The 15,438-nt window shown below is 40.7% G+C and overlaps 1 long non-coding RNA gene across 1 annotated transcript in view; it reads right to left on the bottom strand.

Moving 5' to 3' along the window:
- LOC117951239 overlaps positions 1–14,341 on the bottom strand; it is a 17,154-nt gene extending 2,813 nt beyond the window's left edge. Inside the window, exons 1-2 of the long non-coding RNA XR_004658100.1 lie at positions 14,330–14,341; positions 6,102–6,108 (exon numbers count right to left, since the gene is read on the bottom strand). This is a non-coding gene — a long non-coding RNA (uncharacterized LOC117951239). The remainder of the gene's footprint in view (positions 1–6,101; positions 6,109–14,329) is intronic.
- Positions 14,342–15,438: the final 1,097 nt, after the last annotated feature.

Genomic DNA, 15,438 nt, shown 5'->3' with positions numbered 1-15,438 from the left:
ATTAGACTGTGGATAGTAGGTACTTAAGCAGGAGGCACTTCTATGTTTTTCCACTAACCATGTCCCAAACACATGTCATTTTGTAGCATTTGGATGCAGATTCCTGCACTGAACAATGTTTGTGTGTGTGGATTAAATCATGGGTGATAACAGTCAATCATCATCTCAAAATCCCATTCTGATTTATTGTGGATGTCAGATGGGGTTCATATGAACAACACATCTATTGAGGGTACACATTGAAACTGATGTTATTGTTTTAGTTCATTCTTGGATATCTGGTTATATTGTCCATTCATCATAGCTGTTTAGCATGACATGGATTAAAACAAAACTGTGTTACTAACTTGGTTGTAATACACTGAAATGTAATTTGGTTTTGTCGGTTATCAGTCATTGCGCGTTGTCCTTTCAATTCCTCGTATTTGAATTAGATCAAGTCAAGTCAAAGGGTTTATTGTCATATGCAGTTAAAAATGAGTTAACTAAATTTGTTTATCAGATTAATGGCCTGAGGAAAAGCTATTCTTCAGCCTGGAGGTCTGTTGCCAGAGGGCATAATTATGAATGTTATATGAATGAAAGGTCAACATAACAAGCGAACATTACATGAGAGAAAGGATGGTGCCAACATGACATCATCAGGTTTGAGTCACCACATTTCAATTCTGTGTTTTTCAAGAGACCCTAATAGACTGCTTATCTGCGTCATATTTGTACTCTTTTGGGTCTCTTAGACTAGGTTTACATTCTTTGATGTTCAAAAACATACTATCTTTTTCATACTGCCCATTGGTGCAGCTGTTCTGCTTGGAACACTGAGTGCTGAGATTTGAATGAAATTGTTATTTTCCACTTTATACAGCTATTACATACACAAAATATATATCACACACTGAAAGACAGGAAAAATGTGAAAAATATGAATGTTTTCAGTTTTACATTAAGATTTCCCATGAATCATTTGCTCAATAGCTTGCCATACTACTGAAGCTTTCTGTGCAGCATATGGACACGAGCTGGCACGACTTCCCTTCTTGTTAATTTTACTGGCTCAATAAATTGTTGGTTTTAAAATGCTGTTCCACGCCATATTACTGCACCTGGATGGAAATTACTATTTATTTATAAAACATTAAGTTGACATGAAAACAAGTACAATTTATTTGCTAAAAGATACAAAAAGATGGAAACGTTTTCGATTAAATCAATTTCCCCTTCAGAAGACTAGGGTTATTACGCTGGGCGGTACATGCTGTCGGGAGTATTGGCTGGTATGCCTAGACGAGAATAGTTTTTCTGCAGACCAGAGACTTTGAGAGGGCAGAGTAACTACTTTGAATGGGTGGGTAACCATCCACTTTTCGTTGGGGGGGGGGGGGGGGCAATCAGAAACTTACAATCCTATCAATTCCATCCAAATTGCATCAATGAGAGTTCACAGTATTATAAGGGGAGGTACACAAACACGTTATGCTCTGTGTATTGTTTTTTGTACGGTTTAGGCCTATACTATATATATATAATTATTATTATTATTATCTGTGCCTTGCTCAAGGGCAGTGGGAGGGAGAGAGGTGATATTGACATCTCTCCAGCTACCAATCCACACTCCATACCTAGGTCCATATGAGGACTTGAACAGACAACCCTTCCTAACCCAACTCCCTACGGACTGAGCTACTGACACCCCCAATATATCATATTACGGGATATGTTGTACCCAAACATAAACTCTAGCCTGAAAAATCAAGTGATCAAAGTGATTGTCTCTTTTGTTTAATTTATTTGTGCAAAAGTTAAACTTATAACAAGGCCATGTGAAGTGCCAGTGGAAACAAAGTGAGACTGTGGAGCAATGTCAAGAATGAGCAAGCGTAAACAGCAGCAAAAACAGGGAGGAGGAAGGTTCCGACCACGCATTCTCACACATAATTTAATTGTTTGTTTGCTTACATTATTCATTTTCCATGGTGAATATATACTTTTCTAAACATGTACGGTTTCATTTTTTGTGGTGTGTAAATGTACATATGTAACACATTGTAAAGACTGTTAAATATGTGATATAAATAATATATGATGTAAATACAAAGCCATACATGATGATTATTATATAGTAATGGAAAAGGCTTTTGTAATAAATTACTTAAGTTTCTGCTTGTTCCTATTCCTTTTTGGACATGTTGAATTAAAGGTCCACTATTACGCTCATTTGCAGGTTCAAACATGTTTACATGCTCTAATGTTCAAAAAACAATTTTGTTTCTTTATAACGGCTGCCTGAATATACCTATGTTCACTCACTCCCTGAAACACTGTCTCTTTAAGACCTCCTCCTGAAAAAGCCCAGTCTGCTGTGATTGGCCAGTGTTTCTGGGTCTTCCACTGCGCCCTGAGTCATTGCAGCCGGAAAATAACTGTAACGGCACTGTAGCAGCTTTCAAGCTATATATATATATATATATATATATATATATATATATATATATAGTATGCATTTTAGTATAGTTGTGACATCATAACTATTAAAGATACAGTATTTAAATTTGGGCTGTGTGCATTTTATGTTGGATTTAGCGTTATGATACATTCACAGTATTTATATAGCACCTCAACCGGCCTTATAATAAAAAAAAAACATGAAAATGTGTTTCACAATATGGTACCTTTAATATTTGTTTTTTGGTTCTTTGAGTTTTTATTTTATTGTTGTTGTTTTTTACATGTTTGAAATCAAGCATTCATTCATTCAACTTTGAGGAGAACAGGAAGGATGTGCAGATACACTAGATGCAGTGGATCCCTGCTCCTTTTTGAGTCAAACTTGGGTGTGTTTGCCATTCCCTTCTTAGCATCTCTATCTGTCAAACTCTTCATGTAAATGAGCACTCTATACTCTCTCTATATTGTCTCTGTCGTCTGCTCTGTGTCCCAGAACAAGGTGGGATTCCTCCGCCGGGATTGAAGCTGCTTTACTTGTGAGCAAACAGACGGGCTCGTTGCTTTGTACTGGAGCCCTGTTATCTCTGGCTGTGTGATAAAGAACTCAGCAGAGTTTCCCTATCTGGAGGTAGAAGAAAGACGACCCTGAGGTAAGCTCCCATTATGACAAGAATTTATCGTTGCCATCGCGCTTATTTACATTGACTCTGTTCCTGCCTCGCACACACTCACAGAAAGACAAACACGTGCACTCACTGTTGGGCTCACGTGTCCACACTAAACCTAGACTGATATATCAGGTGGATTTTCCACATTTTATTTACCATCAAGACTCCCAGTTCTTGAGAAATTTTTAGCAGTAAAAACTATGTTAACATTAGGAAATAATGTACCAAGTTATGTACTGTATACCTTTGCAAATAAATACATATCCTTATCCTAACTGGCTAGGAGAAGGGTATTCCACACGCAACTTTGCCATTTGTTATTGGTGCAAAAACTCCTTGCATCATATTCAGACGCGCTTGGTCAAGACTCTTGGCGTCACTTTGTGATGCTCTGGGTCGGGACATACACTTAAATGAACTAATATTTGGCACAAAACCGGGACAGTTAGGTTTAGGAAAAGATGGTGGGTGGGGTTATAAAATGTACGTTTCATTGACACATGGAACAAGAAGGGTCTTAACATAGAAATGCCCAGTCAGGTTAGGGCTGCAAAATTAATCTAATTTTAATCACGATGACGATTTTGACATCCCACGATCAAATTTGCGTGATCAAGTGATTTTTTTAAATGCATCATTTCATAGACTGCTGTGTTGCAGCTGTATGTCTATACAACATGTTGTATAGACATACAGCTGCAACACAGCTAGGTGATCAATGGCAGATCTTCTGGACAGAGCTATCACCAATTGTAGAGAGCTGTCAGCAACTGCCCAACTGTGAATACAAGGCAGAATGCCGTGGAAGGTGTAAATGCCATCACTTTGGTCTTCACTGTACAGCAGCTGTATGTGCTGGGACTAGCAATGTTGGCATACATACATTATACTATCCCACTTAAATACAATGAACACAAATACAATAATGTTATGTGCCTCCAGAAAAGTAAAAAACATAAAACCTCCTGTTACTTTGACATGCTTTAATAATAATTTTTTTCTTGGAACTATGTCACATTTCATGCATGTTCTTTGACATTATTTACTCTACATACCACTATAGACTCTCAAAACAGAAAATGTATGGAACAACCTTATAGTCGAAAACATAAGATTTAAAAGGTAAAAACCTTAAAATATGTCCCATTAGTAAAATTATGTGGGCAGATATGTGTTTTCCAATGCTGGAAATGGCGGCCATCTTTGAAAATGGCGGCATTTTGAAAAATCAAGTGGCTAACGTTATATTTCAAATTATTGGCCCCAGAGGGATAACCACACCAAATTTGGTGCTTGTATCCACTTGTGAACGATTTCCCCCCTTATCTGCCCCACTAATACAACTCCCACATAATAAGAATGCAGCATAATATGGATGTGAAAGCAGTTATAACTAGTCTATGTGACAATAAAAACATTTTTGGTTAAAACTCAACAAATAATCGTGATAATTAATCGTAATCACAATATTTATAAAAATAATTGTGATTTTCATTTTGGCCATAATCATGCAGCCCTAAGCCAGGTGGTCTGGCCAGGTTTGGGTGGGGACCAATAGCAATGTTGCCCTGTTGGGAAAAAGCTTGCTGACATTTGGAGATGGTCTCTGTTGCCTCTGTTGAGAGTAAACGTGTGTTGAGATGTCCCCTGGTTGTTCTTTCCGGTAGTATTTTAGCCAGTACATTCTGGTTTTCTAAATTTTGAGTCTTATGATGTATGGCTTCTGAGTCTTGTTGTTTTGCTCAATTTACAAGGGAAACAAACAATGATTTTAGTTGTTTTCAAAGCCCTTCGCTCAAAAGGATTCCAATGCAGTTTATGAACAGATTCTGTTTTGTTGCAATACTATTTTCATAATAATAAAATAAACATTGACATTTCAGAATGTCTAAAAGTGGCACCACATTGTTCATGCCAGCATCATCAATCCTTAATATTAGTGTAACATTATGGTTTATGAAAACATATTTTTCTACATGGACACATACACATTCCAATAAACTGCCAGACAGAACAACCATGGGACTCCGTGTTATACACCTATTAACACACTTGTACTCTCAATAGAGGCAACAGAGACCACCTTCAAATGTCAGCAATTGTTTCCCAATTGGGAAGCATTGCTATCAGTCCCCCCCATTATTATCCTCCTCTTACCCACAATCCTCAGGGGGCTCGGCCTTGCCACCTGGCCGGGTTTTTTCTGTGTTTGAGGAATGTCAGACAAGAAAGAGTGACCTTCTGCTTCCCTCTCAGCGCGGCGTAACGCCTATCACACCAGGGAACAAGGGTATATTTTTTTACCTTAAAGCCTTACAAGCCAAGACTGGTATGTATATGAGGTCTGTTGATATGGAGATACATAAGACAGGCAAGCAATGCTTGCACTTATTTCTATTTAAAGATAAATCTGCTTTTATTCTGACACAGCAAACTCATCCTAACAATGAAAGCGGTTAAACTTGACTCCAGATATTTAAGATAAGATAAGATAATTAAGATAATTTGTTTATTAGTCCCCAATGGGGAAATTACTGCACTACACTCTGTGTACACACTTTTTGTTAGTACTCACACACAGGCCTGAAATACACACACATGCTCAGGACCTATACATGCACTATACATGGAGAGATGTCAGAGTGAGTGGGCTGCCAGCTGAACCAGCGCCCTGAGCGGTCGGGGGGGTACGGTGCCTTGCTCAAGAGCACCTAGCAGTGCCCAGGAAGTGAACTGGCATCTCTCCAGCCACCAATCCACGCTCCCAACTTTTTGGGTCCATACGGGGATTTGAACCAGTGACCCTCCGGTCAAACATATGTCTTTATTTTGACGTTATCGGACGGTAGAAAACAATCAGTTTGACCCTGTGTGGCGGGAGGTTCAGCTGGCAGAGATAGGAGAAAGAAAATGGAAACAGAATGATGGGAGGGAGCTGGAGTTAGAGAAAAAACAAGGAGAAGCACAAGCTAGCTTACTTTCTCCAACTCTGCCTCTCCTTCTGACATTTTCCCTGAAATATTCAGCTCCTTCGGAGCAGTTATTGATGTATCGCAAAGTCAGTTTTCATTGTAGCCTGGAGTAAAAAGCACGGCACCCTCTCACTCACACTCTCAGCGGATTTATCACAGAGATACGCTGGGCTTTTGAAAAGACTGTAAATCACGGCGGAGCCTGTTTCCAATATCCTTCGCCTCATGCAGAGCAGGAGAGCTGAGCGTAATCATCAAGTTGGTGGAGAAGGTGAAGGATGATTAGGATGTTAAATGGCTTTCTTTTAAAGCAGCGTGCGTGGTTCGTTTAGGGCAGGCTTTGCCGGGGAGATTAACTCAGACACATGAACTTTTATTAAAGACGCTTATGGTACGTGTCCATATTGGTGCTGTTTTTACGGCGGGGCTTAACACCAGCAGTTATCCTGCAGTTTCTCTTCACTGAGCAATAACGAGCAAAGAAAATAGGCTACAGCCTCAAACCAGCCCAATGCCCGATGGCTGCACCTGATTGGACGAGCATGGGTCTGTCTGCTGCAGGGTTTTCAAAACGGACCATAATGGTTGTTTGGAATACAATCTCTTATTTTATAAAATGTGTTCACCGAAACGTGTTTCTGAAAACATTTTAAGTGAGAAATAGGCCGTAAATTTGCTGAATCTGTCTTCATTTCAGATCGACAACAGTCAAGTTTAACAGGTTTTTGTAAGCTTTTGAGAGGCGTTGAGTCCATTTGCTGGCTCCTCATTTGCATAAAGTTGAATCCAGGTAACTTTATGCAAATGAGGAGCGGCCGACTCGATGCACCGACAGCGTGTCCAGTGCTTAGTCCCAACCAAGATGACTGTGATTGGTTTAAAGCAATGCTTATAAACCAGAGCATGTTTTTCTCCTATCCTTGAATGCTGTGTGGACCAGCCAGACCTTCCTCTGTAGCGCTGTGGAGGAAGGTTTGGCAATGCGAGACTAATTTGACGCCGATAGTTGACCCGTACTATTACACCAAGAGGCACACGTGTGCACTTGCAAGTTTATTGGATGCCGAAAGAGTTTGGCTGCTAGTGGGGCTGTTGGTTCTGCTTCAGTTGGTAGAGTGGGCCAACAATCACTTGGCTGTAAGAGCTGCGTCCACTAATGGCTCCTTCAGCAGGGTGCCATTACACACTCTAATTACCGAGAGGAAGGACGACACAACTAGCCTCCACAGCAGCTGTCACTGTTAGGATGGGAACCATCAGGTTGTTGACCATATTAGTACACACCAGACATCTGGAGGGTCCTCAACCCAGTTCCTCCCTTTCAGTATTCAGTAATTGTCGCTATTATTGTTATTTTGCATTTAAATTACTTCAATATAATTATAATTACTGACTTTAAGTCATTCAAATGAGTCTTTCAACCTGCTTTTAACCATAGCACCATGACTATAGGAATGAGAAAGTCACTCAGACAGTCAGTCTCTCCCTTTGGTGTAACAATTTGGTGTAAAATATCAATTAACAGACCCAGTGTTAATCAATTGTCCTATCTGTAACGATGGAGCTGGGAGGATATACTTCTGTCCTGATTCCAATTCTTTCATGATTGTTTTTCCAAAACCTAAATAATTTATTCATATTAATATATCAAACAGAAAAGAGCAGGAACACCTCCATATTTAAGGCTGAAAAAGCATTTTCTGCCAGTTTTGCATGAAAGATTACACCCAGCGATTGTTTATTTACATGATGATTTGTCTGTCAATCGATAGTCAACTAATCCTTGCAGCTCTAGAGGATATGCGCCTTGTATGTGTGAAAATATGAAGGCTGGTTGATAAGCTCATGTCCCGATTAGATTCTTTCACTATGCATGGGTGCCGATTGGATTGGTATCACGATTTAACTTCAGTGCGATTCAATGGTATTAAGTATTGGGAATTTCTTTTCATCTTTAATGTGATGAAGTGAAGTGTACGTGAATAGTACACTTCAAGAAACAATAAGTCATGAGAAGAATGCAGATCACATGTCAGTCAGTCTGTCATTTATTTCCATACCTTATAAACAGAAAGTTGGTTCTGTGAAAAAGAATCTCTTTTTAAAAATCACCACCAAAAGCAAATCACAACACATACGATTTTTTAATATTTTTTTATCGCCAACCCCTATTAAAGTTTTTTGAGACGTACTTTTGACTGTAGGTTCTGAAACAAAATCAGCTCTCTCTGTTCAAAGGCAGCTCTCAGATCAGTGGGAATGAGTTTGTAGTGTAGCAGTCGGCTGGTTGCTGCCCTCGCTAGGATAGATAAATGGCATTTCAACTTCAAAGTTCATATTGTGAACTTTTTAAGCAAGTGTTTGGATGTGTACACATGCAGAACTTACGGAGCAACATCACCATCCATTCACATTAATTAGCAACAACCTGCAGCGTGACCTGCCGTCTGCAGCATTTTTACAGAAGAAAGCAACAACCAATTCTGGCTAAATATGAGGAGTTTTATACACTGATCTTCGCCAATAAGCATAAGGGTAGGAGTTCAGCAAACCATATCTGGTTGATGTGCTTTATTTTACCCGACGCCAATCCATTTCAATCAGGAGAGACACGTGAATGAAGTAAATATGTTTATCATAACAGATGATCAGTGGTGGAAGAAGTATTCATATCCTTTACTTAAGTACTAATACCACACTGTAAAAAAAGCACTCTGTCTCGCATTGAAAATGTTACTTCAGTAAATGTATCATCAGCAAAATGTAGTTTGTAATAAAAGTAAAAGAAATTGATGCAGAAACATCCCCCCATTTTAGAAAGCGTAAAGGATCCGAACAGCAGTGTGTGTACAGTGGTCTAATCATTTCAGCTGGACTTGTATTGTTGGCTGGTTTCATTTATAATAAAGTCAGATTTTATTAACTACATGTGTTTTGTGTGCAAATATATTAATGTGTTTAGTAACTAAAGCTGTGAGATGAATGTAGTGGAGGAAAAAGTACAATATTTCTCCCTGAAACCTAGCGGAGTAGAAACAGAAAGTGGCATGAAAAGAAAAGACTCAAGTACGTCTCTGCTCCAGGAGGTTGGAGATCTCCTCCTGGATGTTGACGGGTGTGCCATCTGCAGAGCCTCTCAGGTCCGCACCCTTGGTGTAATCCTGGACTCCACGCTCTCTTTCCATAATCAAATTTTTCATCTCAAAAACATCTCCAGACTTCTGCCATCACTCTCTGATTCCGTAGCTGAAACCCTCATTGGCCAAGTCCCAAAGTGAGCCCTGAGGACTAAGGACTAAAGACGCCCAGACCTGATTGATCTCAGGTGCTACATGAGTGAGTGTGTGAGGTCACATGGGCTCAGATAGGAATACATGGGCTTGTGACAGCACTTCACGAGATCACGTTACCTTGGCGACGTTTGACAACAAAGATGTTGCAGACACTTGCCGTTTTTGGAAATTTTGTTTTAAGTTTATTTTATTCATTTATTTTATATATTTAGGACAGTGCACATTTATGAACAAGCACAACAGTACACAGAGATATACCAGATTGTTGATTTCCATCTGCAGGCTAATGGGCAGCTTGAAGTTCCAGTAGAAAGACACAGGGTAGTAACATTTAGTAGACAAAAACAAGAAGAAAAAAAAAAAAAGAAGAAAGAAAAAAAAACAGGACAATATATTGTATATTGGTATAAAAAATGGAAACACAAGTTAGCGGTGGTTGCACGTTCGGTTAGCTCTAAGCCACAGCTTTACCTGTCTCTTAAAGGAGGCCACAGTGGGACACTCCCTTATAGTTGGGGGAAGTGTGTTCCAAAATACACTACCTTTAATAGTGCATTTAGCTGAAGGAGGTTTTTCTCAAAGGAACCTCAAAGTCTATATTAAATAAACTCCAGCAGTGGAAGTGGAGTACTTAATAAATTAAGCACAATAAGGAAGTTTTACAATAATTATCAAAACTCAAGTTATATTTCTCTAAGATATTGCAATGATGATAAGAAAGAAGTTTTTCATCCAGAGTCTTGAGCGCCTTCTTTGTTGCTTTCCACACGGCCAAGGCCCAGGAGACGGTGCCTGATTGATTTGATCAAACTCTTGTTTTACAAGCTGGACAACTAATCCGTTCCGTGGTCGGTTACCTTTGTAATTTCCGGATTTCCCTATGGTCTTAGTGGTAAACTTCAACTTGAAATTCAACATTGGGACAACCCTAAGCCCTTACGAACAAATTTTGCAAGAACACGCACCAAAGTATGTTGGTCCGTGAGTCCGGACTTTGTGACTGGGCCATTGATGGTTTCACAACCTCCCGTTTGGACTACTGCAAAGATGTCCTGTCTGGGGTCCCCAGCAATCCTTAATTAGGCTCCAGTATGTCCAAAACTCTACTGCCAGGGTCTTCACCCACACCAAGACCAGGCAGCACATCAAACCAACCCTCATCCACCTTCGCTGGCTCCCAATCAAGTCCTGTATCACTTATAAAGTCATCCTTCTCACCTACAAATCCATCCATTCCCTGACCCCATAGTACTTCTCAGACCTCCTCCATCCATTCAGTACACTGCACCCCGAAACCTTCATTCCTCAGACACTGGCCTGCTCTCCGTTCCCCACATCACACTCTACACCTTTGGAGACAGAGCCTTAAGTGTTGCAGCCCCATCCCTCTGGAACCCCGTCCCTGCAAATTTCAGAAATGCTACATGTCTGGACATATTCCAGGAACAACTGCTGAAACACCACCTGTTTACCACAGCCTTCAACGTTCTTTAGCTTAGGTTTAGTAATTTGTTAAATTGTCCTTGGGTTTCATCAAAAAGGTGCTTTATGAATACAAAATATTATTATAAGTAACTTGCTGTCAGCTGTCAGCAACAGAGAGAGGAAACAGATGTAAATAGCGTAACAGCTGTGAACGTACCACAGCATTAAGGAAATACAAGTAGAGAGAGAACCATATTGAAAGAGGCAGTAGCAGGAGGATAGGCTAACAATGTAGGTGTGTTGCTGAGCTATAGGATAGATGAAATCGGCTGATGTGACCAGCTGATGAGAGCAGCTGATAAGATGATTGATAGCCCCAGACTAGAAACCAAGGAATAATGAGTGAGCTGTGTGTGAGGATTGAATGCAGATGTGTGAGAAATAACGAAGGCCTAAACATGCCTTCCTGACTGAACTTATCAATCCTTAGCATCATCAAAATTTGGATCATGCAACAAGGCCGGCTTGCTTTTTTTTTCCGAGAATGACTGTAAAGATTTAAAAAGAATACGTTACGTCCTTTACTGATTTAACTTCATTTAGGATTGTGCCGTTTTCTTGCGGGTGCAAATGTTCTCACCTACACAAGTTCTAAAACACCTAAAACAAGTTTCTTCCTTAGACTACTCAGCAGAGCCACTGTCGCTGTGTCCGGAGGTTGTTATTGGTTTAAAGAAATGAGAACAACACAGAGTGTTTTGTTCCTCTTACACCCCACGCTGTGTAGATAGGTCTGGCAACGTAAGACTACTACCACAGTAACTGTATAACAACGATCAGGCACTTGGATAGGGTTGAAATACTGCAAGGCTGATGGACTGATGAGCGTCAGGTGAACAGGAATGCAGGAAAATGATTGGGAGGACAGACACACACACACAGTCCAACAGGATACAGCAGGAGAGGTACACACACACATATAAACCCATGGGAACCATACTAAGGCATGGCTGTGGGTGTGACACATATGAGAAAATTAAACACAAATACAGGACCGTCTTGTAAAATTACCAAAACCGTTTGGCATGACATTTTGTATTTATGTCGGACCCTATTACTTAGAAGCAGATTGATTATTTGTCACACACATAATTAACAACAGAAATGCATTGAGAGTCTGCCGGACATGCAGATTTATGGAAGTGGAAGGATCATCCTAATCTAATATCTTTAATAGCTGGGTCCTCTTCTGAGAGCTTATCGACTGATGTAAACGAATTGAAACAACACCTCAGATATTTCTGTGCTTATGTCTCTGAGGAAGCAGCTTTCATTAGTCTGCTCGCACTCAAACCTTGCATGTGTGTGATTTTTAGACAGGCAAAAGTTTGGATTGAAGCAGGACTTTGATGGGATGCCCTCCTATGTTTACTCTTGAAAAGAGTTTTGTCGGTAATTAGACCAAATGCATTCATTCCTCATTGACAGGGAAGAGTGTAATTGAGCTGTAGAGATGCTTCTAACATTTAACTCCCCCGCACTCAGATGACAGCGCTGACAACGTAATTAGAAAGTAATTTCAAAGGGCTGGAGTTACACTTTTTTGGGTGTGAGAGTTGGTGCGGGAGATGACGTTTTGTAACATGAGAACAAGATAGTGATGGTGTATCAGCTGTGCTCTTCCAGCCCAGTATCTTTGGGAATTACATCCGTATTCAACATTTCTGTGACTAATGACTTTTATCCACCACTAACATTCATCCAAAGCAGGACGTAGTGTACGGCATGGCATGTAATGGGTGGAGGGGTATGAAAACGTCTTGTGCTGGTGTGAAATGTTGTCATTTCCAGGTTGTCAAATACCCACGCTTTGTCACGGTCCTCGGTGTATAATATCCAGGGTGAGATTTGTAAAAAAAAAAGCTGAATGTTTGTTGATCATGCAATACAAACTAATACATGCAGGAATTGAATACCATAGATACAGAGCCACTGGTTCAGCCCTAACCCTAACCCTTTTAAACATGATCAAAATAAACTAAACAAGGAAAAAAGGTGGAGACAGCTAGAGAAAATCAAACTGGCCCGTATCTTTAGCGGAACAGAGAGACGCTTCAATTAGGGGTTAAAAACCCAACAATTCACTCTTTCAGGTGAATATACACTAATGGAAACTGTTATAAATAATATATTTCATTTCAGCCGATAGATTGCCCCAAATCCTACACGCTAGCCCTTTAAATACATCTGGGCCATGAACAAGTTCATAAATACATCATATAGTACAAGTTATACTTTCTAAAACTTATCTTAATTTGAGAAAAATAAAAAATAAGAACACGTTTATTATGATGACAAAACCTTAGCTTTTCAATAGGTAACAACAAGATGATGTCCTGCACCTTTTGTCCATTAGATAAAGCACAGCACACATCAGAGGCCCTGCACTGTGAGGCGGATTTAGAAATGAAGCCTTTAAACGTGTGCATGTTTCTGTGGACAGAGTCAACGGGAGGCTTATAGTGTGTCCACAGCAGAAAATGAAATCCCTGTCCAGACAACAGCTCCCAGTGGGCGTCATGGCGTCTGGAGATACTGCGGCTCTCCTGCAACAAAGAAAGAGGAGGAGGAAGGAGGAAGGAGAGGTCCCCTGAGTTAAGGATGTTTTCAATTTCAGAGAGACGTGATTTCAGCCCAACAGCCTGAAGCTTTCAGTCAAAATGACAAGACTGTGTTTGTGTGCATGTGTATCAGCGCGCATCACAGACACACACACACACACACACACACAGAGACAGAGGAAAAAGAGCCATTTAATCAATCTCTTTGCCTGGGCCTCAAGCCTGCACACTCATATACATCAGGTGTGGCGTGTGCATACTTCATATCGCCCACCGCGATAGATTTATCATCGGAGTTGAAGCCATGCTTCATATCTCTCCCCAGCCATCGATCGGCCAGGCGCCTGTTGCCCTGAACTTCCTCTACGAGCCACTCCATCTGAAGATGGAAGTCGGGAGCTTGTCACCCTGACACATTGGCTCAGAGAGAGATCAGCCAGCACCACGGAAGCCCTTTTCTATGGGCACTCTCAAACTTTCTCCGCTCACTGGCGGCTGTGATGTATTTGCTGGATTTGATTGTTTTCTCACACCCAGACATTTGTTTTCTTCAGCTGTCCGTCTGTGTCTTGTTTTTTTCTGGTTTTTCTTTCTGTAGATTCCTGGTTTGTTGTAACTAAAAGATGCTATTTATTGAAGCTAAACTATGTCTTCCTTCACACGTTACAATTTTCCTCTTACAAAATAAAAAGAAACTCGTTTCTCAGAGACTTGGCAACTTTATTTCTAAAAAGCAACTAGCAACACATTTTTCATCCAGCTCCATTATCATGTCTGAACTTCAAGTCGTCCAATACTTTTATAAACGGTCCAATGCAGTTTATGACAAAATACCTGTGAAATGTATGACACTCCCATGAACCTTAGCAGTACTTTTTGTGTCAATCGGCAAATTGGAGATCAACATTCATCTTGAAGAAGGCCTACTCTTAAGTCTTCTTCCATTTATCAGCCCCTCACTACAGCTCTTGGTGTGCACCTTACTTTTGTCAAACCAAAATGACGTGATGTCAAAATTAAGACTGCTCTCCCAGCCCACAGTAAACAGATTTTACTTGAGGATTGATACGTTTAAAACAAGTTGAAGTTAGATTTTTAGCCAACACGGTCTCACGCCAGTTTGTGAAATGGTCACGTTATTTGGATTTATTGATTCATGTATATATGTCACGATTTTCTCTTTTACTACATGTACATGTCACAAACTGCCCTGACACTGGGGGACGCAACAACAGTGAAATGAAAGACCACACGCGGGACAGTGACAACATCTCGTGCCGGGACATGATCCGCGGTCTCTGTGGCACGCAACAACGGGGAAATGAAAGGCCGCACGCCGGCCACAACAACGGGACGGTTATGGTTAGGAAAAGAATAACGGAGAAAGAAACCGTCTCAGGGAGGACACTCAGACAACAACGGGACGGTTGTGGTTAGGAAGAGAACAATGCGGAAAGTAACCGCAATGAGCGGGACACGGTCCCCGGTCTCCGGTGTGAATGTCCTGTGTTGTTACACGAGTACCTTAATGTGTGAAATGACGGGATATGTCGCTAACGAGCAGAGGCGTAGCACAACATTCAACATTCAACAACGCATCCACAGCTCTTCTAGCATCTTTTTGGGCCCTCTTCACATGAGGGCCCTGGGTACTCAGTCCTCTCCCCCCCAGGCCGACGCCCCTGCTAACAAGCTTACAATCAGAAACCTTTTCCAGTCAATCAGTGTTCAAATGACGAGTTTACTATCCTTTGCATGATAATCCTATGTTTACATCCTCCAGCTCCGTGCTTGTCCTTGTGTGTGCTGGGGTGGGGGGGCGCTTGCTCTCTGCTGTTTAGTAGACTAGAATCCTTTGGATTCGTCCCTCAAGTTTTAATTAGTCTCTTCCTTTGCAGAGAACAGTTTCCACAAGTGACCATATGGGCACTAGAATTTAATTTGGACAAATTGCAAGCATGTAGTGCAACTCAAGTGTTAGGGGTGGGGTGCTGTTAGTGCTGCAGTGAGGATG

This window comes from Etheostoma cragini, chromosome 10 (genome assembly GCF_013103735.1).
Source record: "Etheostoma cragini isolate CJK2018 chromosome 10, CSU_Ecrag_1.0, whole genome shotgun sequence".
Lineage (NCBI taxonomy): Eukaryota > Metazoa > Chordata > Actinopteri > Perciformes > Percidae > Etheostoma > Etheostoma cragini.
Note: the sequence above shows the minus strand (reverse complement) of the source record. Positions and strands in the feature narration are given on the sequence as shown.